At 56.7% G+C, this 26,703-nt stretch overlaps 1 long non-coding RNA gene across 4 annotated transcripts; it reads left to right on the forward strand.

Moving 5' to 3' along the window:
- Window positions 1-1,624: 1,624 nt before the first annotated feature.
- LOC144323519 (uncharacterized) lies at window positions 1,625-25,034 on the forward strand. 4 transcript variants are annotated; one of them, XR_013388929.1, is made up of 4 exons: window positions 1,625-2,316; window positions 2,946-3,139; window positions 15,001-15,169; window positions 24,491-25,034. It is a non-coding gene; the product is annotated as an uncharacterized LOC144323519 (long non-coding RNA). The 4 variants fall into 4 exon arrangements; XR_013388928.1 differs by lacking the exon at window positions 24,491-25,034 and adding an exon at window positions 15,290-18,538; XR_013388930.1 differs by lacking the exon at window positions 24,491-25,034 and adding an exon at window positions 15,293-18,538.
- Window positions 25,035-26,703: the final 1,669 nt, after the last annotated feature.

Consider the following 26,703-nt stretch of genomic DNA (forward strand, 5'->3'; position numbering starts at 1 on the left):
TTGGTCTTAACCAGGCGTGTACCCCCCAGCCCCAAAGGCCCCAAGCCCCCAGCTCCACGATGCACCCCTTAACCAGCCTGGCCAGAAACCATCTCAGCCTCCCATGCAGCCAGAGCACCCAGGAGTCCCCACCCAGTACCGACCACCACCTCTTGCTTCCATCCCTGGGATTGTTTGCATTGTTACCCGTTACATTCTTGCCCCTCCACCCCCCAACTCACCCACAGCCCAGCTGGAGAAAGCCCCAGATTATTTATGTGTGAGTCACTCCTCCCACTCGCCCTCCCTCGTCCCCACCTCAGGACCTTGGCCCGGCCACGTGTAGTTGTCAGGGACTTGTTCACAAATGACAGAAATCAAAAACAAAAAAACAAACAAACAAACAAAAAAAAAACAAATGACAGAAATCCACCTCAAACTAGACCCTCCTGCCGGGTCTGCTGGGTGGCCACTCTGCGCCTGCTGCTGCCCCAGGGAGTAAAACCAGATCTGCTCCCTGTCCCCTGCGCAGGCTCAGACCTGACACCCCCCAGAGCAGGTGCTTCGTGTTCTGGGGCGTCCACACTGCCCCACTCGGTGGTGGCCCCTCAGCCATCCTGTCACCCCATTTACAAACGGGGACTGTCACAGGCTGACCCGCGTCCCCAGGATTAATGCGCTTAAGCCCTAACTCTCCTCCACCCCCGGACCTCAGAATATGAGAGTGTTTGGAGATGGGACCTTTATCGAGGTGATTAGGTCAAAACAAGGTCCTCAGGGTGGGCCTACCCCTGTCTGGCTGGGATCCTTAGCAGAGGAAGAGGTCAGGACACAGGCACACCCGGAGAGACCACCCTGTGAGGACCCAGGGAGAGGAGGGTTATCTGCCAGCTTGGGAGAGGGGCTCAGAAGGAACCAGCCCACCTTGTTCTCCCACTTCCAGCCTCCGGAACCCGAGGGAAATAAATCTGTTGTCCAAGCACCACCACCCCAACCCCCAAGTCTGTGGTGTTCAGGTTGAGCAAACTACTGCAAAGCCCAGGCTCAGAGCAGCCACCTCGCGCCCAGGGCCACACCGCAGGTGGTTGGCGAGGCCCCTGCTAGCTCCAGGCCCTCAGCTGTAAACTGCCCCCAGGGGACATTGCCAAATTCTGAGCTGTGGTGGCAGCTCTGGGAAGGTGGCCCGGAGTCCCCTCTCAACCCCGGGGCCAGCTGGGCCCCCAGCACCGGTCTCCTGGCCTTACAGCCCCAGCGAGCATCCAGGCGGCAGGATGACTGGACTCAAGTGAACCCCTGGGTGACAAGCAAAAGCAGGGGATGTTGGCAGCCAAACCAAGGCATGCAGAAAGCAGGAGGGGGGGCGGGGAGGCGGGGAGGCCCCCCGGGGAACTTGCCTCACACCCCGTTGTGGTTGTGCCCGTCCCCCCACTCCCCGGAGCTCTGCACCACTAGCACACCCTCCCCGAATCCCTCCACCCTCAGAACTTCTCCCGCGCTTCCCTTTGTGCCATGCTCTGACCGTGCCTGGCAGCACTCTCTGGGGGGGCTGGCTGCACCCCGCTCCCACCGGCCCTCACACCTGGGGCCCACCAGTGGGGCCTGGAGTCCTCACTTCATTTCTTTTTTTAACAGATTTTATTTATGTATTAGAGACAGAGAAAGCAAAGCAGGAGGAACGGCCTAGGGAGCAGGAGAAGCAGGCTCCTCGCTGAGCAGGGAGCCCGACGCGGGGGTCGATCCCAGGCCCCCGGGACCATGACCTGAGCCACCCAGGCGCCCCTGGAATCCGTACTCCAGAGCCGCCTCACCCCACCCCTACCTCCACACCAGGGCAGGTGGGACCCATACAGACCCTGCCAGGCCCACCTGCCCCCCAGCTACCCCGGCTTCTCTGACTGAAAGTCCTAGCACCCACTAGGCCACTCACGGGCACACGGCCCCCTGCTGCCCCTTCTGATTGCGTGCTGCCACCCAGGTCTGCACAGCTCCACCCTCGAGGCCTTTTCGGGCACTTGCTCAAGTGCTACTTCCTCTCTGAGATCCACCCTGACCTCCTCTCCTGCTTGCACTTTGCTCACAGCACTAAGCACTTCATCGTACACAGGGATGAGAGGAAGAGCGGGCCCCCTAGACGCCCAGGCCCCGATTGCCAGAGCCAGTGGCCTTATTGCCTTACCTGCAGAAGGGACTTGGTGGATGTGAGTGAGCGAAGGACGTGGGGTTGGAGAGATGACCCCAGATTACCCACACGGGTCCAGCGTCATCGCAGACGTCCTGGTGCAATCACAGGAGGGGCCCGGAGACCTGGAGGTGCGACGACAGAGCCCAGAGCCGTAGGTGAGAGAGGCAGGGAGAGAGATGCAGAGGGCCCAGCCACCGAGGGATGCGTCTGCTCAGCCGGCCAGGGGCCTTGGCTGCCCCATCCCAGCGCCAAGACCGGGGCATGGCCCTCGCCTCTGAGGCTGTCTCCCGGGTCAGCCTGAGCTCTGTGTGCTCTGTGTGAGGACGGGGACCACAGCTGACCCCGTCCAGCCCCCCAGCCTAGGGCCTGGCCTGCAGCAGGGCCCTACCACTGCCCTCTGCAAGCCTGGGAACGGGATCGCTGGTTCTTCTCCAGCCGTCTTACCTCTCATACTCCCACAGACGTGCTCCTTTCAGGCACACCCATGTTCCAGTGCCCTCTGATTCAGGAAGCCTTCCCTGACTGCTCCTACAGGGCCACTCTGTCCATCCTGGACTCTTCTAGAAGAGCCAGCCTGCCCAGAGGTCCCTAACAGCCAGAGCCTACTGCCATAGGGGCTTCCTCATTCACCCCAGCTCTGGGCCAGAGCTCCTTGGTGTTCCCTTCCTCCTGGCCACCCTCCCCCAGGTGCCCCTTGGACACCAGCCTCAGAGCTGCTGCCCCCACGGACTCTAAGCATGGACACCCCCCCCAACATCTCTCTTGGGACCCGCTCTCCTCCCAGCTGCTGATTCTGAGCTATGGCCCCAGCCCCCGAGACCGTGAGAGCCCTGCCCACGGAAGGTCGGGACCACCGTGCACATGCCCTCGGCTCCGCGTCCTTGGACCCACCACCGGGCCCTCTGAGCCTGTTTCCTCGTCTGTGATATGAAGAAGTAAAACGCCCTCCACGAAGCTGTGGTCTCTACCACTGAAGAGGTAAAAGGCAGCCTGTAGGGGAGGCTGTGGGTGGGGGAGGCCTCAGAGGAAAGGTCTGGAACAGGATGTGCAGGGCCTGCCTGGCCATCCAGGGGCCCGAGGTTCCCCTGGTTCTGTATGTCCTGTGGGAATCGACACACGTTTAGACCTGAGCACGTGGGAGCGCCTTACACATAGTAGGTGCTCAGCCAATGTTGCGTGGAGGAGTGGTCAGAAGACACCCAGAAGCTTTTTTTTTTTTTAAGATTTTATTTATTTACTCATGAGAGACCCGGAGAGAGGCAGAGACACAGGCAGAGGGAGAAGCAGGCTCCCTGCGGGGAGCCCAATGCGGGAGGGGGGGTCTGGATCCCCAAGGTCACGCCCTGAGGCAGACACTCCAGCTCCACCGCTGAGCCACCCAGGCGTCCCTGCCCTTTATTTGCACACTCCTTTGACTTTAAAATGCTCTTGGGTCAGAGGCACCATCAGCTCAATAACAGCTTTTCAGGAAGAAATGGACCGCCCGCCGTGGGCCCAGCGCTGCTCTGAGAGGATCTGCCTCAGGGGCTCAGAAGGGGGAGAAGGAGCAGCTCTGGGCGGGATTAGCACACAGATCAATGCAAGGTGTGAAGGGCTGGTCCCGGCCGGTGGCCCTGGGAAACTGCCTTCTCTGCCGAGTGGGGGCTCCTTGGCGGGGCTGGGCCAGGCTCCGGAGGCCGAAGAGTGCAGACCCCCAGCCCGCCCGCCTGGGACCGGGCCTGCCGCCAAACTCCGGGTTCTGGCTGCTGAGGCCAACGGAGCGTGCCACCTCGTGGCAGCAGGCGGCAGTGCAGGGGCCGGCGCCACGTTCCCGGGGGGCCTCCCTGGGGGTCCCCCCAACCTCCTGTCCAGGATCTCCCCCCGCAGCAGCCCTGCCTTCTGCCTCCTTGTGGCAGGAAGCTGTGTCAGCTAACCTGGACTGTCTTACCTGCTGTGTGACCCTGGCAAGACCCTCCCAGCTGTGCGCCTCAGTTTCCTACTTTGCAGAGTGGTGACTAAGCCTCCTTCCTTCTCACCCCTCACCTACTCCGCAACCATGCAGAGGCCGACATTTGTCCGACCTGGCCCTCGTAGACCTTCTTACAGGGAGGAAGATCCGTCCCTGGGGTGCCAGCCCAAGTGGTCAGTGGGGCTAGGAGCACAGAGGCAGGACCTGCCACAGCCTGGGGGCTGGGGGCTTCCTGGAGGAGGTGGTTTCAGGCCAAGGTGGACATCTGAGGGAAGGCAGGCCAGAGGGAGGAGGTGGTGGAGGGGTGACAGCCCTCTCTGTCCTTGGGCCTACGGAGCTGAGCAGGCATGGTGGGGGGTTGCTGGGGGCTTGTGAACCGAGGTGACCAGCACAGGGGAGCCCCGAGGGATTGTGAGGGTAGGCTGGTCGAGGGCCGCAGTCGGACCCTACTGGAGGTTGTTCTAAGAACAAGAGAGTAAGGTAGAGAGTGATGATCCTACGGACCAGCTCTGTCCCATGGAACTTTCTAGAATGACAGAATTACTCTGTATCTGCACAGTCCAGTGGAGTCGCCACACAAGGTCATGGAGCCCTTGAAATGTGGCTACAGGCCTACGCCGTGGGACCTCGCTGCGCAGAATATGAAAGTGCGTCAGAAAGACGTGCCCGCAAAGCCGGTGAGCACCGGGGCCTGCTGCTTCCAATCAAGGCCGGGAGATTAAGAAAATGATAGATGTCACAAAACAATGATGTAATTCCAGGAATGAAGACAAAATTGACAGGGACCCACGAAGGAATCAACATAACCTTTAAATCACAAAGAAATAGAGAGAAGGAAGGGATTAGAGGAAAGAGAGCCTGGAAGGCCGGCAGGAAAGATCTAGCATTGGATTGATGGCATTCCCCTGATGAGAAAGCCAGATCAGTGGGCCAGAGCAAACCCCAAAACCATAATTCAAAAAGGCATTCCTGAAATTTAAATTGAAAATTAAAAATAAACGGGCCTGGAATGACGAACTCTGAGATGGCCGCAAGTACAGCCACTGCATTTTAAAGAAAAAGAAAAGGAAATCCTCTGGACACCCGGATGAGAAAGTTCCTTCACTTACAAGGAAGCACGAGCAGATGGCAGGTGACTGCTGACGGCATGCATCGTGCAGAGGGCGGATTCCCAGACCTGAGGAACAACACGGGAGCCTAGGTCCAGCCCAAACGGCCTTCGGGGTCAATGCAGAGAAACTGCTCTTGGTGGCGGGTTGTTGTTCCGACGAGACTCGAGGGACGCGACCTGCTAGTGAAATAGCGCCGGAAAGTGGAAATGGAGAGACAGCAGGATAAGGGTTGATGAGCAGCACTGAGCGTGGTTTATCTTCAGAATTAAATAACCGGGGTGGCTCCTGGGGAGGAATGGAGAGGGGGTAGGAAAGGTCAGCTTGCTGCTCACCTTGCAGGTGTTAACTAGACATAAATATGTGATTTTGAATCAGATTATGGAGAAAAGGAAGAAAGAGAAGGAATCGAAGGTCAGCAGCTAATTTCATTATATTGTCTTGCTGGGGAACCAACAGACAATTGAAGAGGAAGGAAGAGAGGGAGGGAGAGAGGGGAGGCGGATGGGAGAGGGTGGTGGGACGTAGGGGTCAGGCCGCTGTCCCCCTCAAAGTGTTCCCTGGTCCTGGAGATGGCGGACCCCATCCCGCTCACACAGGGTCAAGTGCATGCCCTCTCCTCCAGCTCCCTGGCACGGGGCCCCGGCAGGGGTTGGGGGGGTCTTAGATCAGGGCCTTTGGGGTGCGGGAAATGCCAGGCGCTGGGGGCTCAAGGGGTGCCCGGCCCACTCGCCCCCTGCTAGAGGCCCCGGGGCTCTGAGTACCGGCGGGGAATGAATGGGTGCCCAGGCCCGGAAGGAGGGCAGGACCACTTCCTGGTGCAGGAAGGTCTGTCCAGACTGAGACTTTTGATTTCTTTTTTTTTTTTTTTTTTAACTTTTTTCAGAAGAGTTAGATTTACAGAAAAATTGCAACAATTCTTCAGAGTTGTCTCGTCCCCCACACCCAGTGCCCCCAGATGTCATCCTATGGGGCCACTGCATCTCTGACAATGAGCGAATCGGTGTCAATACACCGTTGTCAACCAAAGTCCATGCTGGGTTCAGACTGACTTTATTTCCACCTCATACACATCTGTGCTCTGAGACCCCACCTAGGACACTATGTTACAGTCATTGGTCGTGTGTCCCTGGGCTCCTCTGTGCTGTGATGGTGTCTCATTCGTTCCTCGTTGTCACCGATCTTGATGGTTCAAGGAGGACTGGGCATTTTTGTAGATGTCCCTTGACTGGGATTTTCCTGGTGTTTCTCTCGGGATTGGACTGGGGTCATGGGTTTGGGGAGGAAGGCCTCAGAAGCCCAGGGCCCCTCATCCCATCCCTTTGGGCAAGAGCTGTCAACCTGATGGGTCCCCATGATGTTGACCTCGATCACCTGGCTGAGGGTGCCTTTTTCAGGCTTCTCCAACATCATTTTCCTACTTTCTCTCATTCTGTACACTTTGGGAGGATGTTGTAACAGTGACATTTGTCCATTCAGATTTTTCTTTTCTTTTCTTTTTAAATATTTTATTTATTCATGAGAGACACAGAAAGAGGCAGAGTCACAGGAAGAGGGAGAAGCAGGCTCCCTACAGGGACCCCGATGCAGGACTCTATCCCAAGACCCCAGGGTCACACCCTGAGCTGAAGGCGGATGCTCAACCGCTGAGCCACCCAGAAGCCCTGAATTTCTTCCCTTTTAGAGGCCGAATCATATTTCATTGTGTGGATGGACCGCATTTCGTTTACCCGTTGACGGACACTTGGGTTGTGTCCACCTTTCAGCTATTGTGAATAACGCTGCTCACGATGTACGAATATGGGCTTACGAATCTCTCTCTCTCTCTCTCTCTCTCTTGCTCACTCGCTCTCAAAAAAATAAAAATAAAATAATAGCCATCCTAATAAGTGTGAAGTCTTATGACTTTCCAAATTTCTTAAATTGATCATTTTTGAGTAGGTGATATGAACTGAATTTTGGGTACCCCCCATTCATATTGAGCCCCTCATGGGATTAGTGCCCTATAAGACGAGACAGAGACAGAGAGAGAGAGATCTTTCCGCCGCTGGATAGTAAGCACCGAGGAAGGGCCACGTGAGGACACAGTGTGAAGGCGGCCGTCCACACCCAACGAGAGAGCCCTCACCAGGAAATGAATCCACAGCACCCTGGTCTCACACTTCCAGCCTCCAGAACCGTGTGAAACAATGTCTGGTGTTTGAGACCCCCCCGCTCCCACCCCCACCCAGACTGTGGCATTTCTGAAGGCGGCCAGGCTGACTGAGACAGTAGGTAATACAATCAGATCGTTCAATATTCAAAAGGCACAAAAGGCATCCATGGAGGGCACCTCACTCCCAGCCCCAGCCATTCCTGTGGGGAGGGAACATTTGAACCGAGACCCCGGAATGAGACAATCAGTGAGAAAAGTGTTCCAGGCAGAAAGAAGAGCCCATGCAAAGGCCCTGAGGTGGGAAAGACATTCAAGGAACTGAAAGGCAGCACAGTGACTGGAGGAGGGGGGGACCAGGGTGAGCCCAAGTGGCCTGATGGGGACAGAGCCCTGCGGGGGCTTTGGAGGCCGACTGGGGTCTGATTCCCGCTCCATCAGCCACCAGGGCGCGGGACCTTTCTCTCTCTTTGTGCCCCCTTCCTCCTCTGTGAAATCAGGAGAGCGCTTGCGCCTACCTCATGGGGTAGCAAGTGCACTGGCTTCTCTAAAGCCCTCAGAACAGTACCTGGCGGGGTGAGCACCGACCCCTGAGGGCTCCGGTCAGCCCCAAGCACCTGGATGGGCCTGGACGCAGGGCTGACGAGAGGCCTGTCCTGTGCCTCCCTCGCCGGCTGGGGGAACCTTCTCTGGCAGCCCCCACAGACCTCCCGGATGGGCAACCCTAGCCCAGAGGATGCGGGACGCAGGCGGGCAGCACGGAGGCCAGTGTGGTCACCCCGACATAAGCAGAGCCCCTCCCCCAAATCCTGGCTCAGCAGCCGCATGTCCCAGCTGGCTTTCCCAGCAAAGGAAGCAGTGGGCCGTCCACACCTAGGCCGGCACAAGCTCCTGCATCCGCCGAGGCCAGGGCTCCGGGCAGCTCTGAGCAGCCGAGGCCCCCACCCGGACTGGGCTTCTGGGGGACAGGAGGAGGGGCAGGAGGCTGCGGGCAGGTGGCCGGGAGAGCGCTGGAGATGCCCCAAGTTGAGGAGGGCAGGGTTGCATTTTACAGAGACCGCTCTGGCTGTTGGAGAAGGATAGATCTGGAGGGACCAGGCCAGGGTTGGGGACAGGGGACTGATTAGAGAGTTCTGGTGTTGTCCACGGGGCAGACAGTGGCCCAGACCGAGGCTCAACTTTGGGGATGGAGAGAACAGGAAAGGCCCGTGGTGCAGGCTTGGAGGCGGGGTCCCCATGGGTCTGCGGGAGACAGGGGGTGGCTGGGAGGGCAGGAGCCTGCACCACCCATGGGGCCAGGTCCAACTTCCTGCCAGCCCCCCGCCATGCAGCTGTCACCAGGACCCCAGCCGCCAGGGTCATCCTCCTGAAGGGCCAAGCCCATCCTGGTCACGTCCGTCCCTGGCTGGAAAGCCTCCACGGCCTTGGAGAGGCCATCAAAGCTAATCCACCTCAGCTGGGGTCCCATGTGAGAGGAACTCTGGAGATAGGGCAACGCCTCCCGCGGGGGGCTGTGTGATGGGACTTCATTCCCCACCTGCCCAAACACCTGGGTAACCCCCGGCCTCGGTGGGTATGGGAAGTGAGCTCATGCAGAGGGGGAGTGTGTGGGGAGCTGTGGCCTCAGAGGGTCCGGATGTGACAGCAAGAAGGGTCTGGGAGGGACAGGCCTGTCACTGTGTTCATTTCAATCTCACAGACCTGGTGGGGGGGCTGGGATCTTCCCATCACCCAGAGGGGAGCCGGGGCCCCCAGAGGTGAAGCTATGTGCCCGGGCCACAGCTGCTGGCACAACCTGGGCCCTTGGGTGGCTGCCCCATTCCCCAGGCCTGCCAACAGCTCCCAGGCCCCTCCGAGTCCCCGAAAGCCCCCCACAGCCCCCTAAATTCACAAAGATTTCCCAAGGTCTCGCAAGACGTTCCAGATCTTGCAAGGCCCCAGAAATTCCCAAGACCCCTGAGGTCTCCCAAGACCCCCGTGACCCCTCCAAGGCCCCTGAAGACCCATCACAGCCCTCCAAGGCTTCTCAATGCTTCCAGTCCATTCAGAACCCCCCAACTCCCCCCCCAACCTCAGCCCCTGAGGACCTGGGGGTTTCCTAAAGTCTTCCAAGACCCCAAGGCCCCCCCAAAATCCCCCAGACCCCAGATCCCCAAGGTCTCCCAAAGTGCCCTAGGCCCTCCCAACTCCCCCCATACCTTCCCCCAGTCCTCAGGCCTCCCTCTGCATCTTCAGCTCTCCAGGAGATTCCCTCCACATTCCTTCTCCCTGGGATGTCCCGCTGGGGTCCCAGGGGGTGAATCCAAGTGGTCAGCTGCCGTCACTCTGCTGTCTGTGGGTGGGCCTGGGTCCTGTGACCACAAGGCACTGTCACGTGGTGTCAGACGGGGCTGCCCGCTGCTCTGCTGCCAGCGAGGCTGGAGGAGGTCTCCCTCAGGGTCTTGAGCCACCTGCTGCCCTGGACTCCCACTCGGGCACCAGGGCTCCCCTAAACAGGAGAACAGTGCTGGGTGGGGTGCAGAGGGCTGAGGGTGGGGACTGAAGCCCTGAACAGGACTCCAGGTCCCCCTGGAGCCCCGCCCCCCAGCCTGCCCTGCCCATCAGCAGGGGAGCCAGCACCTCCACCCACACAGCCCTCCCCAGCCAGGGTCTCCCTCTGACCTCACAGTACCGGGGCACAGCTCTGCGTCCTCTCCACCCTCCTGGTCTGGAGGCTGAGGGCTCTGCCCAAACTGCCTCTCTCCAGCTCCTGTCCCTGAACCCACCCGCCAGCTCTCCCCGAAACACACCCACAAGCCCCCAGCTCAGCTTCCCACTCTTGCCCACGGGGCTGTCACCAAGAGGAGGGATGAGGGGCCCAGACGGGCCCCACCTCTGCGGGGTAAGAGCTTGCCTGCGGCCTCCAAAGCAACCTGGGGAACCAGGGACCTCTGAGGTCTGAAGCCCCGGCCTCCTGTCTGTAGGAGGGAAGGGCCAGAAGAGGAGGCAGGAGGGTTGGGTCATCGGCTGCCACACATCTGGCGAGTCCCCTCGCCTTGCTGGTCCCCGGTGGCCTCACTGCACCCCTGGGCCCCAGGGCAAGGACAAGCAGTGGTGGGGGTGCTAAGAGCACGGACCCTGAGAGGGGCCACCTGGGCTAGAGCCCTGTGATTCTGGACAAGTTCCCAGCCTGCTGGAGCCCGAGCGTCCTCGCCTGTGAAGCGGGGCTCAGCCTCGGGACAAGTCTCAGGAGTTAGCGTTGACAAGGATTTAAAACGTACCTGGATGGGGATCCCTGGGTGGCTCAGCGGTTTAGTCCCTGCCTTCGGCACAGGGCCTGATCCTGGGGTCCCGGGATCAAGTCCCACGTCGGGCTCCCTGCATGGAGCCTGCTTCTCCCTCTGCCTCCCCCAATGAATAAATAAATAATATATATGTTTTTAAATATTTTATTTATTTATTCATGAGAGACACAGAGAGAGAGAGAGAGAGAGGCAGAGACACAGGCGCGGAGAGAGGCAGAGATGTCGGAACCATGCTGGCTGCTGTGTCTGCTGGGACCAAGGGTCTGAAGTGACTTCACCACACGGCTTGGTGGGCACCGAAACCCACTCGGGTGACCCGCACGCTGCACCTGCCTGGCACTTCCCCGGGGTGGGGGGCGTCCATGGCACTGGCCAAGCTGGGGTCTGGGGTCTGGCGTCTGGTGGGGGGGACAAGGGTGGGCTGACGGCTTCCCCACTCCGCCCCACTCCCATACCGTGGCTGACTCCTGAGGTTGGGGCTCTGCACATCACCCGTGAGGTGAGACCCCTGGAGGCCCGGCCTGCCCCCCACCACGTGGGGCTTCTGTAGCATCATCCCCTCCATAGGCACCAGCCCTCACCAAGGCCTGAGGCCACACTAAGGTGCTGCTGAGCGCCAGGCTGGGGCCTGGGGCCTGCCTGGGCAGGGATTCGGCCCAGTGAGCTACACTGACTCCCGGGAAGCCCGCCAACACCCACGCCAGCCTGCCTGGGCACACCCCTCCGCTGCCGGCTCTCTCTGATGCCGCCCTCAAGGCCTGGGGCAGCTGTCACCTCCTCTGGGCCGGGCCGGGGGTCTCCATGGGGTCCCCAGCCTTGGGGCTTCCTGATGAAGCAGGCAGTTGTGTGTGACAGAAAAACCCATGCAGACCAGCTTAAGCAGTAAAGGAAATGTGTTATTCGTGCCTGTGACTGCAGAGCCCAGGGTGTTCTTCAGGCACGGCTGGATCCAGGGCTCAAAGGGCTCAGTTTCTTTTGTGTTGTCCCCATCTAATGGCTGTCCCAGGCTAACATTCTCCCCTGTCAGTGGCCCCAGGTTTCCTCTGCCCAGATGTTCTAAAATTTTTTTTTTAATTTTTATTTATTTATGATAGTCACAGAGAGAGAGAGAGGCAGAGACACAGGCAGAGGGAGAAGCAGGCTCCATGCACCGGGAGCCTGACGTGGGATTCGATCCCGGGTCTCCAGGATCGCGCCCTGGGCCAAAGGCAGGCGCTAAACCACTGCGCCACCCAGGGATCCCTGCCCAGATGTTCTAACAAAAGTTTCAGATCCAGGCCTCCTCAGTTGTGGGACAGGTGGCCAGGGTCATACGTACACCCCTGAAGTGTGAAGGGCTGGGTCAGCTCTACCTGGACCACTGACCTGGGGTCAGTGGGGAGTGGAGAAGGGGTGCAGTTAGCAGTCAAAGGAGGGATGGAGCAGGCCAAGCACCTACACAGCCATCCCCCTCGTTGCAGCTGGCTCCCCAGCGGACATCCTGCTGTTGGGCAGGAAGAGGGTCTGGGACCTCTGTCCCCCCAGCGCCATCGCCCCACATGAGGCCACCAACCGGGTAAGGGCTCTAGCACACTGGCTTTGGGTGAGGTCCTCAGGGCCACCGCACACGTTTGCTCTGCCTGGGACAGCCTGCGACCTCTCCCTCCTCCAGTGAGCACCCCCACCCCGCAGATCTGGAGCTAGGACACCTACTCATAGACTCTCCCTCTCTCTTCCGGGCCTCCTTACCCCTCTTCCGTGCCTTCTGTCTCCTTGTCTCTCTGTGCTGCCTCCTGGAAATCTCCTCCAGACCTACGCTCCCCTTCCCTGATTCTCTCTTCAGCTGTTTACTGCATGGAGGTTAGAGTTTCAAAGAATATATTTTCATTGGTAATAGTGATTTTTGTGTTTTTCTCCAAATGTGCCTGGTCTTTCCAATTTTTAGACATATATTATTCCCTTTTTTTAAGATTTTTTTTATTTATTCATTTGAGACATACACAGAGAGGGAGAGAGAGCACAAGCAGGGGGAGTGGCAGAGGCAGAGCGAGAAGCAGGCTCCCAGGACCCCGAGATCAGGACCTGAGCTGAAGGCAGACGCTCAACCATCTGAGCCATCCAGGTACCCCTGTTCCCCCACCCCTTTTTTTAAATCATCTTCTTTATATCATTTTTTATGGCTTCCTCTATTTCAGACACTCAAACATTTGAAGTTCTGAGCATCTAAATCTTTGTCATGATGGTTTGTTTCCTTGGGTTTTGTCATCTTTTTATTGTGAGTTTATGTTGGATGCTGCTTTATCTGTAGGAATCCTGAAGGCCTAAACTGGGATGCTTTCCTCCAGAAAGCTTCTGTTTGCTTCTGTAAATCACAAGGGGGGACTTTTTTTTTTTTTTTTAAGATTTATTTATTTATTTTGTGAGAGGGAAGGGAGGGGCAGTGGGAGAGGGAGAGAGAATCTCAAGCAGACTCCCCACTGGATGCACAGCCTGATGCAGGGATGCAGGGATGCGGGACTCTATCTCGGGACCCAGAGCAGAAACCAGGAGCTGGACGCTTAACCAGCTGAGCCACCCAGGTGCCCTGGGTCTGTCTCAGTTTAGTTTCTTTCTTTCTTTCTTTCTTTCTTTCTTTCTTTCTTTCTTTCTTTCTTTCTTTCTTTCTTTTCTTTTCTTTCTTTCTTTTCTTTCTTTCTTCTTTCTTTTCTTTTCTTTCTTTCTTTCTTTCTTTCTCTTTTCTTTCTTTCTTTCTCTTTCTTTCTTTCTTTCTTTCTTTCTTTCTTTCTCTTTCTTTCTTTCTTTCTTTCTTTCTTTCTTTCTTTCTTTCTCTTTCTTTCTTTCTTTCTTTCTTTCTTTCTTTCTTTCTTTCTTTCTTTCTCTTTCTTTCTTTCTTTCTTTCTTTCTCTTTCTTTCTTTCTTTCTTTCTTTCATTCTTTCTTTCTTTCTCTTTCTTTCTTTCTTTCTTTCTTTCTTTCTTTCTTTCTTTCTTTCTTTCTTTCTTTCTTTCTTTCAGATTTTACCTATTTATTCATGAGAGAGAGAAAGGCAGAGACACAGGCAGAGGGAGAAGCAGGCTCCCTGTGGGGAGCCCGATGCCGGATTCGGTCCCTGAGCCGAAGGCAGATGCTCAACCCCTGAGCCACCTAGAGGTCCCTCAATTTAATTTCTTACTCAGGATTTCCTTGTCCAGGGGGATAGAGTACATGTAATTTCAGGACTGCATGGGAGCAGACCTGTGATTGCAAATTCTCAATTTGTATCTTTTTAACTTAAAATGGAGTAGAGTTGACATATAATGTTCTATTAGTTTCGAGTGCACAAAATAGCAATTCGACAGTTCTATACTTACCACAGAAGTGTAGTCACCACCTGTCACCATAAACAGTTATTACAATATATTTTTTAAAGACTTCATTTATTTATTCATGAGAGACACAGAGAGAGGCAGAGACCCAGGCAGAGGGAGAAGCAGGCTTCCTGCAGGGAGCCCGATGTGGGACTCGATCCCGGGACCCTGGGGTCAGGCCCTGAGCCACAAACAGACGCTCAATCGCTGAGCCACCCAGGCGTCCCCGGTTATTACAATATTACTGACTGTATTCCCCACACTGTACTTCTTGTCCCCGGGACTTATTTATTTTATTCTTGGAACTTTGTACCTACCTCTTAATCACTTTCACCCATTTTGCGCCTCCCTCCAGCCCCCCTCCTCTCTGGCAACCACCCGTTTGATCTCTGCAGCTACGATTCTGCTTCTGCTTTTTAAAATCGGTTGGCTCATTTGTTTTGTTTTTAAGGTTCCACATAAAAGTGAAATTATGTGGCATTTGTCTTTCTCTGACTTCATTTAACGTAATATCTTCGAGGTCCATCCATTTGCTGGAAAGGACAAGATCTCATTGTTTCTATGGCTGAGTGATACCCCATTGTGTACGAACACACCACATCTTCTTTATCCATCTGTCCATTCATCTCCCTTGGGCGGCCACCATATCTTCTTGGATATTGTAAATAATAGACACAGGGGTGCAGAGACCTTTCTGGATGAGTGTTTTCATTTTCTTTGGGTGCATACCCAGCCGTGGATTTACTAGATCATATGGCATCTCTACTTTTATTGTTTTGAGGACCCTCCATACTGTTTGCCACAGTGGCTGCGCCAGTTTGCATTCCCACCCATGGTGCACGGGGGTTGCCTTCTCTCCACATCCTCACCAACACTTGCTATTGCTTGTTTTTTTAATCTTAGCCACCCTGACAGGTGTGAGGGGACATCTCATGTGGTTTTGGTTTGCACTTCCCTGATGATGAGGGATGTTGAACATTTCTTCATGCGTCTGTGAGCCATCTGGGTGTCTTCTTTGCAGAAACGTTTGCTCAGATCCTCTGCGATGGTTGCGAATTCTCAAGGGAAATGATCGTTGTCATTAAATATCTTCTGTCTGGAGCCCTGAACCAGACGCCTGGATTTCCCAGCAACCGGAGCTAAACCGGACCAGAGAGGCTCCAGCCTGGTTCATGCAGAACCTGCGGCAGGTGAGCCATGGGTAGAGATCTCACCACGCTGGCCGTTTGCAAAGCTCTCAGAGGGGTCCTGGGCTCCGGGGTGACAGGGAGAGACAGGCTTCAAGCCAGTTCCCACTGTGCGTCCCTCAGCAGGCTGCCCGGGCTCTGTGAGCCCCTTCCATGTGGGTGAAGCTCCCCAGCAGGGGTATCAGCAAGGCAGTGGAGCTGAGCGGTGGTGAGTTCTCAGCCGGAGCTGGCAAAGGCCAAATCAAACACCCTCGCGGTGGAAGAGACAGAGATGGAGTTCTTCCCTGGGTGCGCAGCCGGAGAGCCACAGGACTGGAACCCGGGCCCAGGCTGCCCCGCCAGGTCCAGTCCTCTACCTGCCACCACCCAGCTGGCCTCCCCGGGGAGCTCTGTTGCACAGTGGGCTGCTGAGCAACGTGCCTGTCAAAGGAGTGACTCTCAAATGCTGTAATTTCTGTTTATGGAAAGATGAGAGAGCAGAAGTCTTCCGGGAATGGATGCCTGGGGCAGGTCACCTCCTCCCTGCTCCAAGGAAACCCCTGGTGGGGCTTTGGGATGCCCTCACCTCTCACAGGCCTCCTGTGTGGATGTGAGCAGACATCCTTTCAGCCTGGCTCTGCTGTCTGCACCTGCGCTTTCTGGGCACCACCTCTAGTGCATCTGGGCTAGTCCACCGATCTCCTTCCCAACCCTCGCTACTCTCCCAACCACCCCTGACCTGTCCATGTCCCTCTACAGCTCTACATCCCCAGCGCCCGTAGCATAAAGGCTAGACTCCTTAAGCAGCACCTGCCTGCCTCTGGCCTCATCCCCAACCTCTGCTCCCCACGTCTCACCCTCAGTAGTGCTGACCTGCTTATACTCTCTACCCACCCTGACACACACACACACACACACACACACACACACACACACACACCGTGTTCTGTTGCCTCCAGCTAGAATTCCACATTCCCGTCTAGCTGGTGAACTCCTAGTCATGCTTCAAGGCCTGACTATCCCAGAAAGCTTTCTCAGACACCTTTCTCCCTCACAACGGGGAGACAACACTTTCTCTCTGGATGACCGTGTCCCGCGGTTTTATCCAACAGTATTTTGACTAGCATGTGTCCAGTAGGCTGAACTCAGCAAGGGCATTGGATGGGCCCCACGTCTAGGACGGAGCTGGTTGCCAGGAGGTGCTCAGAGTGAGTGTGGCCCAGGTGAAATGTAGCACCCTCCCATCTGTACACGTGTGGTGAGGGTTTGGGGGTCACAGTGGCATCCCTCAGAGGCCAGCCTTGGGAACGCTCCGGCCTCTGCTCTAGAACAAAGGCCTCCTTTTTCTCCCAGGAGCACACTGGTCAGGAGTGACTGCTGATGAACGGAGGCTTCGGGCTTCTGCGGATAGCACTGCCCCGTTCTTTGGCCGCATGAGTGGGGCTTCCCCGCAGAGGCCCCTAGCTCAGCCCCTGCATGGCAGCCGAAGAAGTGTCCCCCCTGCGGATGACCACTTGCTGATCTCCCAGGCCCAGGACTGTGTTGTTGTTTGCAGCCGAGGAATTAAGGTTGCAGGTGGAACTGGGACTGCCAACCCACTGACCTTGAAATGGGGAGATCACCCTCCATCCTCTGGGTGGGTCCAGTCTAACCAGGTCCTGAACCGTGGAGGGCAGGAGAGTGGCTTCAGGGCGCTGCGACCTGAGAAAGGCCGCTGCTGGCTGAGGCCCTGGGGGCAGGTGGTCTCATGAAGTCAGGAAAGACAAGAAAACAGGTTCCCCCCGGGAGCCCCCAAGAACGATGTGGTGCTGCTGACGATTCGATTTAACCCTCAGGAGAGTCCGTGTGTTGCTCTGAGCTGCGGAGTCTGGGGGTGTTGCTTTGTCAGCCACAGGCATCGGGTACAGACCGAGGCCCAGAGAAAAGGGAGGCGGCCAAGCCCACCGCCTGTGGCACTGCCAGGCCTCTGACTCCCTGCCCGGGGCTCCTGGCCCTGCCCGCCCGCCTCCTCGGGCCACAGGACAGAAGCCCCAGGAAACACCCGCCGTCCGTTGGGCCCAGGGCGAGGGGGGACAGAGCACACCATGGCCACTTTTTGGGGGCTCCAGCAAATGCGCAAATCTGGTGCACAGAGAAGCACATGGGCCTCGAATCCTGCAAAGCAGCCCATTAACCGGTTTTGACAAAAGTTGGAACTTGCAGGAGCCGAGGGCTCGTCCTCCTGTCCGCCCCCGCCCCCCGCCCCCGTCCCCTTGGGGGCAGGCGGCGGCGGGCCGCGGATGTGACTGGATCTGCCATCCTTAGTCCTTAGCTTCCTGGCGCCCTGGGCACCTCCCGGGTGCACCTCCTGTGTCCAGAGCCAAGCCCGGTGGCTCCTGCCTGTTCCTGGTGTCCTCACCCATCCTCTTCCTTTTGATCAGGGCAGGGGCCACGCTCCCTGACGAGCTGCAGGTCTCAGCACGCACACTGAGTTCCAGTAATGCGTGACTCATTACCCCTGCCCCTCAGTGGGCCCTCCCCTGCCGGCAGGGCTGCTGGGCCCCGGGCCTGGCCTGCCGCCTGGGTGGGACCCAGGACACGGGCTGTGTCCCTACCTCCCCCGGGTGACTCCAGGAGCCTCCAGGGACTCAGGCCAGCTCTTTCCCTGGGGATCTCAGTGACCTCTGTATGAAAAGAGTTTCCCTTGGGGTGGAAACATGAGGGGATGCCTTTCCTCCTTGGTTGGTCTGGGCACCAGGAGCCCATTGGCATTGGTGGCTCCCCAGGGCCCAGAGGGGTCTTAGACTACCCCCCCAGCCACCCGCAGTTGCCAGATGGCCAAAGTTCCCATGCTTCTTGGAATTTGGGGTTCCCTCGGAGTCTGGATGACCCACCCCCAGGCTCTGGGGGATGGACAGAGGTGGCCGGTTCCTTCAGACTCAGGGTCCTGGGCAAGCACCCTAGGCTGGCCGGCTCCACCTCCCCTGTCCTCTGAGCAGCTAGTTGTCCTTCCCTGCTCCTCTGGGTGACCAGAGCCAGGAGGCCTGTGTAGTGTTTCCAACACGTGCCCATGGCAGGCGGCTGGACTCTGGTGTTGAGTGCTGAGGAGCTGGGGCAAGCAGTCATTGCCTCATGACGATGGCAAAAATAGCAGCGATCTTTCAGGCACGGCTCACAGGAGCCAATCCTTCCCGGGTGTAGCGTCCTTCCCTGCAGCACGCTTTTCTCTCTCAGATGAGGACACCAAGGTCCCTCCTGGGAAGGGGACAAATGCAGGGGAGGAGGGACAGCTTGGCTCCTAGGCTTTGCCACCCTGGTGTGGAAGGAGCCTGCTTCTCCCTCTGCCTGTGTCTCTGCCTCTCTCTCTGCGTCTCTCATGAATAAATAAATAAAATCTTAAAAAAAATTTTTTTAAAGAAGCTATAATTAGGCTTTAGGAACTTTCCTTACTTTGTCTGGGTCTCCTCCATTCCCGTGGAGTCACTAATGAAATCATGCCTGCCCACGGTCACGACGTGCCCATCTCCCCTGCACCCTGAGAATGTCCCACAAGCTGAGCAAGAGAAACAAAGGAGAGGTGCCTCCCAGGTCACCCTCTTCCCTCTGAGAAGACCACGGGCAGGTGGGAACTTCCCAAGGTGGACATGGGGGCCTCTCCATCTCTGCCTCCCCATACCCCCGGGGGCGCTTCTCACTAAAAATTCAGTCTGCCCCTTGAAGGCTTTTCTGTAGACAAAACTGCTCCAAGGAAGAAGGCCCCGGCATGTGCTCCCACATGGAGTCAGAGGAAGGAGCCCGTGTGCAGGTGGGTAAGAGCCAGAGGGGTCCCGTCGCTTGGGCCCCGTCGCTAGGGAGGGCCCTGGTGGCTCTGTTTCCCCCAACCCCACTTTTACTCCAAAGGCAAGTCCTGCTGACTCCCCTCCAAACCCCAGCAGTCCCATCAGGGGGGCTGGACCCTGGACCGTGGCCGTGATCTTCCAAATCTACCTCCCATCAGCCAGAGTGATGGTTTGAAGGCTCAGGCCTGCATCCCTGTGTCTCCTGCGCTCATCTGTCTCAGGTCTTCCCATCAGGCGCACAAAAAGAACCAAAGTCCTGGCTGCGGTCGGTGTGACCCCCCGCCCCTCACTGTCCTCCACGCACAGTGGCCTCCGACACCCCCAGCACACCCACATCTGCCTCAGGCCCTTTGCACTTGTTATCTTTCCTACGCCGACTGTGCCTCTCCTAGATGGTCCTCGGGCCCCTTCGTCACCTGGAAAGGCCTTTCCAGATCACCTCGCCTCAAAGAGCCCTCCCACTGCTCTGTCCCCATTGCTCTACTCCATTTTCTTCTCCTGGCATGGAACGTGTCCTGTGTTTACTGTCGGTATTGTCCCACACAGATGGCCTCTCCACGAGGCCTGTTGTGTTAGCCATGCCATTGAACGGACAGCGAACAGGGAATAAGGAAGGAGGGAATAAATGCATGTGTGCACGCAGAAGGGAAGGAGCAGTGTACTGGTTCCCTGGAGTACCCCCTGCCTCGTGGCTGCTGGTGGGGGGGAGGATCTTCCCACAGGGAAGGTGCTGGAGGGTACGGTGGACAAGCAGAGGCCACTGGCTTCTCACTCTGCCAATTCCACCTGGGACAGAAGTGCCCCTCCCTGTACCTAGCAGGGACCGAGGAAAGTCCCCCAGGAAAGTCCCCTGTAAGCCATTAATGACAATGTGCTTGGGTCACAATGTCCAAACATAAAAATAATGATTTTGGGGCGCCTGGCTGGCTGTCGATTAAGCATCTGCCTTCGGCTCAGGTCATGATCCCACGATCTTGGGATCCAGTCCCGTGTCCGGCTCCCTGCTCAGCGGGGAGCCTGCTCTCCCCCTTTCTCTGTGCATGCACACTCTCTCTCAAATAAATAAATCTTTTATTTGTTTGTTTTTTTATTTTTTTAAATGATTTTATTTATTTATTCATGAGAGATACACAGAGAGAGAGAGAGGCAGAGACACAGGCAGAGGGAGAAGCAGGCTCGATGCCCAGGGACTCGATCCCAGACTCCAGGATCACGCCCTGGGCCGAAGGCAGGCACTAGACCACTGAGCCACCCAGGGATCCCCATTTGTTTTTTTTTTTGTTGTTTTTTTTTAAATTTTTATTTATTTATGATAGTCACACAGAGAGAGAGAGGCAAAGACACAGGCAGAGGGAGAAGCAGGCTCCATGCACCGGGAGCCCGACGTGGGATTCGATCCCGGGTCTCCAGGATCGCACCCTGGGCCAAAGGCAGGCGCTAAACCGCTGCGCCACCCAGGGATCCCTATTTGTTTGTTTTTTAAAAAAGGTTTTATTTATTCATGAGAGACACACAAAAAGAGAGAGAGAGAGAGAGGCAGAGACAGAGGCAGAGGGAGAAGCAGGCTCCCTGCAGGGAGCCCGCCCAATGTGGGACTCAATCCCAGGACCCTGGGGTCACAACCTGAGCCGAAGGCAGATGCTCAACCACTAAGCCACCTGGGGGCACAAATAAAATCTTAAAAAAATTTTTTTCAAAACAGATTTTGTATGCAATGTTTAAAATTTATTTTATTAAGAAATTATTTTATTATTTTTTAAAGATTTTATTCATTTATTCATGAGAGACACAGAGAGGGAGAGGCAAAGACACAGGCAGAGGGAGAAGCAGGCTCCCTGCAAGGAGCCCGACGTGGGACCTGATCCTGGGACTCTAGGAGCACCCCCTGGGCTGAAGGCAGGCGCTAAACCACTAAGCCACCCGGGGATCCCCTGTATGCAAATTTTTTAGGGGTTTTTGCGTGTAATTTTTTTGTTTTTTGCCTTTTCGTCCTCCACTTAAAAGGAAGGGAGGTCATTCAAAATAGTCAAAAGGCGGAAACAACCCACATACTCACCAGGTGATGGATGGATACGCAAACGTGGTATATTGGCCCAATGGAATATCCGGCAGCCATGACAAGAAACAAAGTCCTGATTTGTGGGGGAATCCTTGAAAACAGGATGCTCAGTGAAAGGAGCCAGCCCCAGCAGGCCACAGGTTGTAGGATCCCATTTACAGGAGATGTCCACAGAGGCAGAGAGAAGATGGGTGGCTACGGGCAGGGGGAGTGTGCAGGTTGGGGGAGACCGCTAATGGCATCAGCTTCTTTACAGGGCAATGACAACGTTCTGGAATTGGATCGTTGTGATGGTTCCACAACATTGCAAATACGCTACAGAACACGGAGTTGTAGGCCTTTAAAAGGGTGACTTTTATCCTGTGTAAAATAGAATCTTAAAAAAAAAGAAGAAAAAAGAAGGGGCCAGCCTGGGTGGCTCAGTAGTTTAGGGCCACCTTCAGCTCAGGGCGTGATCCTGGAGACCCGGGATCGAGTCCCATGTCGGGCTCCCTGCATGGAGCCTGCTTCTCCCTCTGCCTGTGTCTCTGCCTCTCTCTCTCTGTGTCTCTCATGAATAAATAAATAAAATCTATAAAAAAAAAAAAAAGAAGGGAGCTATGCTGAGGGGAAAAATAATCACGAGAGATGACATGCTTCCCCACCTTGGCTTCAAGATGTTGGTGTGTGTGACGGGAGCAGGAAATGACAGGAGCAGGTGCCTCCACCCTCCACTACCCAGCAGGCCGGCCAAGTGCTGAGTCCTCAGGGTGGCACCTGCGTCCCCCCTGCCCAAGCCGAAGCAGGCTCTCCTGGGTTCCATCCCTGCTTATGGAGGCCTTCCTTGGTCCTGGGGAGCCCCCCACGGCCTGCTCCCCTCCCCTGCAGGGGCTCGGGTACTGGACTGGGCCCTTCCTGGTCTGCCAGCACAGGTCATTCTTCAGGGGTTGGTGACCAGACCCGAGGTGTTTGAGTTCCAGCACCTGCCTCACCACCCCCCACCCCTGCCATGTGCCATGTACTCTGAGCCTCACTGTACCATGTGTCCAGCAGAAGGAGAGGGGCCCCCCCTAACCTGTGGAGAGGCCCAGGAGCCCCCGGCTGTGGTCAGGAGGCTGTGTGGCCCAGGCCGGACTCTGGGCTGTCAGGGGTAAGCTCTCAGGGCTGCAGCAGCTGTGTCCGCATGGGCCTGCACTTGGGCCTGTTGCCATCTGGCCATCTGCTCCCTGATGGCGCCCTGGGGGGGCCCTGTGCAGGTAGGGAGGCAGTCACCCTGTCTTCAGTGGGGCAGCAACCGTGCTCGGCCACTAGAGGCCAGTGCAGCCTGAGCGGACGCAGGTGGGCCTGCCAAGACCTGCTCAGTGTGCAGGAGGACATGGGTGGGGCCCCAGGCTCCCTGGAGTTGCCCTGGCAGCTGGGGACACAAGACCTGTGCCCGCAGTGCTTCCAGTCAGTCTGCAGAGTGGGACTTCCAGAGTCTTCCAGAACCTTCCTGCAGCCGAGGCGGGCCTGGTGCAGATGGGTCAGGTGCTGGCCTCTCAGGGAGTAACCTGAGGGAGTCAGGCTTCCAGGAGGACCTTCACCCAGGGGCCCCAAACCCTAGTCCAAAGGCCTGGGAGCCTGAAAGAGATTGCAGCATTTCTTTCTTTTTTTTTTTTTTTTTTTTTTTTTTTTAAGGGTAAGGCAAGAGATACTTTTTTTTTTTTTTAAGTTTCATTTATTTATTTCAGAGAGAGAGAACGAGCAGAGGGAGCAGGAGAGGGAGAGGGAGAAGCAGACTCCCTGCTGAGCAGGGAGCCTGACGTGGGACTGGATCCCAGGACCCTGAGATCATGACCTGAGCAGAAGGCAGACGCTTCACCAACTGAGCCCCCAGGTGCCCCAGGGTCTCCTCTGTGTCCCATGTTTTGACTTTTGGGATTTCTCACCCGTCAAACCCCACCAGACACGAGGGAAGAGGAGCTCAACCAACTCTGTTTGCAAGAGGTTTTTCCCTCTGAATTCCAAAAAGACAGCAAAGCGGGGTCCCAGCCCAGACTTGCTTTTCGGCTTCCACCACTGGGGCGTCTTCTTTTACCTCCTCACCATTGGAAGATTGGCTCTGGGATTCTGTGTGTGTGTGTGTAAGGAACAGATTCCAGAATTCACGTGGGTTCTGGTTTGAGCCCCTAGCAAAGAGTATTTCGAGAGGCTTTTCAGAATATGTACAACATTAGAGATTCACAGCTTCTTTTCAATTAATTAATTAATTTTACTGTATTGTATTTTTAATTTAAATTCAATTTGCCACCATGTAGTATAACACCCAGTGCTCATCCCATCAAGTGCCCCCTCCTCAGTGACCATCACCCAGTCACCCCATCCCCTCACACAGATTCACAGTTTCTGCCTTAAAATTTTTTTGTTTTATTTATTTTTTAATTTATTATTATTATTTTTTAAAAGACTTTATTTATTTATTCATGATAGACAGAGAGAGAAAGAGAGAGGCAGAGACACAGGCAGAGGGAGAAGCAGGCTCCACGCAGGGAGCCCGATGCGGAACTCGATCCCGGGACTCCAGGATCACGCCCTGGGCCAAAGGCAGGCGCTGAACCACCCAGGGATCCCCAAATTTTCTGTTTTAAAGCCCTCACTTGGGCAACCCAGGAGGCTCAGCAGTTTAGCGCCGCGTTCAGCCCAGGGCATGATCTTGGAGTCCCGGGACCGAGTCCCACGTCGGGCTCCCTGCATGGAGCCGCTTTTCCCTCTGCCTGTCTCTGTCTCTCTCTATCTCTCTCTCTCTCCTCTCTGTGTCTTTCATGAATAAATAAATAAAATCTTTTAAAAATATATAAAGCTCTCACTTTGCGTGAAGCATCTCAGGGGCGTGTGCAAAATAAAAATGTCAATGACATTCCCTGCGCCCCTGAGCCTGTGAAGGGGCAGGAGCTCCAGAATAAAAAGCATTAGACAAGCAGCCTCTCCCGGCACAGGCATCACTGCGGACCTCCAAGTCCTTGTGCCCTCGTGTGACCCTCCTCTCCCCACTGAAGGGCCTCAGAGTCAGCGAGTGGCCTGTCGGTCCTCAGAGATGGTGGGTACCTGGGGGAAGGGAGGAGAGGCTGCTGCCTGGAGCCACCCCCAGGGGCAAGGGCAATGAGCCAGACACAGCCCCACAGATGGTGCTGTAAAGACAGGCCACCAGGCATGCGACCTCAGGTCACTTTCTGTGAACACACTGGGTGGACTGGATCCGGGCCCTAGCACAGACCCCTCTTCTCCCCCCGGGAAACTGGATGGAAGTCACAGCCTCTGCTTTCCCATGAGCAGGGGCATGGGCACGAAGCCTTCAGCCATGACCACCGAGGCCGTGAGGAGACAGCATGACCTGGTGCTCAGTGACAATGACATGGCAGCAGGAGAGGTTAGCCCCTAGGAGAGCTGCACCCATGCCAGGCCTGTGCCAGCCTCCTCACACAGTCTTTTTTTTTTTCTTTCTTTTTTTAGGAATCTCCATACCCAACATGGGGGCTTGAACTCGTAACCCTGAGATCAAGAGTGGCACGGTCCGCGGACTGAGCTGGTCAGGGACCCCTCTGCAGCCTCAATAATCCTCCAACAAAGCAAGGAATCTAGACTCCTCTTGTCTCCAGCATCTCCTCCAGACTCAGGCCCTGGAGAAGGTCACACAGTGACTTAGTGGCAGAAACATCACTCCTCCAAGATGCCAGCCCTTTGGGATGCGTGCTGTTCCGCTCAAGTAGCTGGAGTCCTTGCGTCATATCACCGGCTGTAGCCCATTTTTACCCCCATCCCTGTTCTTCCACATTGTGGACATAGTACGCATGCATATGGGAAGGTGTGGAAAGCACGTGTGCAGAGTTCGACGCATGATCCTAAAGCCTACGCCCAGCACCCCTCCTGCAGAGGAGTGGACATGTCCTGCTCCCCAGGGCCCCTCCTGACCTGGTTCAAGCCATCCCCTTGCCGTCCCTGAATCTTTCCCCTGTTGGTGTACATTCCTAAACACGCAGTTTGGCCCTGCTCCTGACCCGCGTGTGACTGGAACCGTGGTGTCTCTCGGCCTTTCCCGGGACACCACGTTAGCAAGATCTGTCCCGTGTGTTCCATTGTCCTTCCCGGTCCCTGGGACCAGGAAGTGGCGCCCAGCAGTCCTTGCGGTTACCTTGCAGCCCACAGGTGTCTTATTCCAGGAAGGCATGCCCACACCCAAACTCGTTCACTGTATCTGAATTTTCAAAAACCAGCAAGCACAGTGCAACAGAACCTTTTGTTTATATAAACCCAACCCAACCTACCTAAAGTCCTATTGAGAGACGTGTACTGTGGGGTTCTCTCCAGCCTGAGATCCCCCGGTCCCCCCTCACCCTGGCCTGGAGCTTTCCACTGCAAAGCTCTAGGCTCCCCGTCTTCCCTGCCCTCCCGCCCTAAAACTCCTGCCCTTTGATCCTCCCCAGACAAGACGAAGGTCAGACCCAGGATGTCCTGGTCAGTCACCCCTGAGGGGTAGAGGTTTCTCCTTCCTTCCCCTCCCTCCATGCACACATTTCCCGAAAGGGCTTGCCAGTGGAAACTCCCAGATTAAAAGATTCTAAAGCAAATCTACCTTTAAGGCTAATAATAACCTCTTTAAGTCGTTGCTAATGGGAAGAAAATGCTCATATTTGGCTTTAGCCTAAAGACACCGAAAACCCTGCAACTTTGAGCCACATTGCTTAAGTGTTTTTTGCTCCCCTTCCCCCCACCTGCAAACTCAGCTTGGAAACGTGGAGGCTGGCACCTCCTGTGTGCTAAAGACCTGCTTGAATCGTCTCTCACCCCGTCTTTGATCTTTCTGCCAGGCCGACCCAGCGGAGCCTTCCAGGATGGGGAGACTCCCCCCGGGCGGAGGGACTGGAGTGGGGTCCAGGCGCCCCGAGCTCTACAGAGCAGGAGGGCATCTTCCCAGCCAGGGGTGGCACAGTCCTGAGGCCCCAAGGCGGGCGGGGGGCGCTGGGATGTCCCACATCCCTAACCCTTGCCCTCCAACCGGGTCCGCTTGGGGCGGGGGGCGTCCGCTTAGTTCTGAAGCCCGCACCCCATTGTGTGTCCCGCACAGGCTGAGGCGCGGAGGGCAGTCCCCAAGCTGCCTCCCTCCGGGTCTCCGCCCCCCCACCCCCCCCCCCGGGGGCGAGGAGGCGGTGGAAGGGGCAGGCGCCCGCAGGTGGCTCTCGGCTTGGGAGGAGCCGGAGGCCCCGGGACCGCACCGCGCGTCTCCAACGTCCCCACTCCACATCCCAAATGTCACCCCGGGCTGTTCTCCTCTTCCTTTCAAAGTTGCGCTTTCAGCCCGGTGGCACCCGAACCCGGTCGGTTGCCGGTTACGTTTCAAGGTCCAGGGAAGTTCTGTCGGTGAAGCACCGCGGTCTCCGGCGTCGCGCTGCGCGTGCCGCACCGTCCCCGCCCGGGCGCTCCCGGGCACCTCCCGGCACCTCCCGGGCACCCCCCGGGTCCACCTGCGCGGCGGCCGGGGCGGCGGTCTCCGCGGGTCGCTTCTGCCCGCGTGGCGGGGGGGCCGCGGGAGGGGGCGGGGGGCCCGGGCCGCGCCCCCGGGACCCGCGGAGCCGCCGCCCCGCCGGTGCCGGCCGCCGGGGGGCCCCCCTGCCCCGCCTTTCCCGGCCCGGCTCCCTCGGCCCCGCCCCCCGGGGAGGCCGGCAGGG

Source organism: Canis aureus, chromosome 11 (genome assembly GCF_053574225.1).
Source record: "Canis aureus isolate CA01 chromosome 11, VMU_Caureus_v.1.0, whole genome shotgun sequence".
NCBI classification, from domain to species: domain Eukaryota; kingdom Metazoa; phylum Chordata; class Mammalia; order Carnivora; family Canidae; genus Canis; species Canis aureus.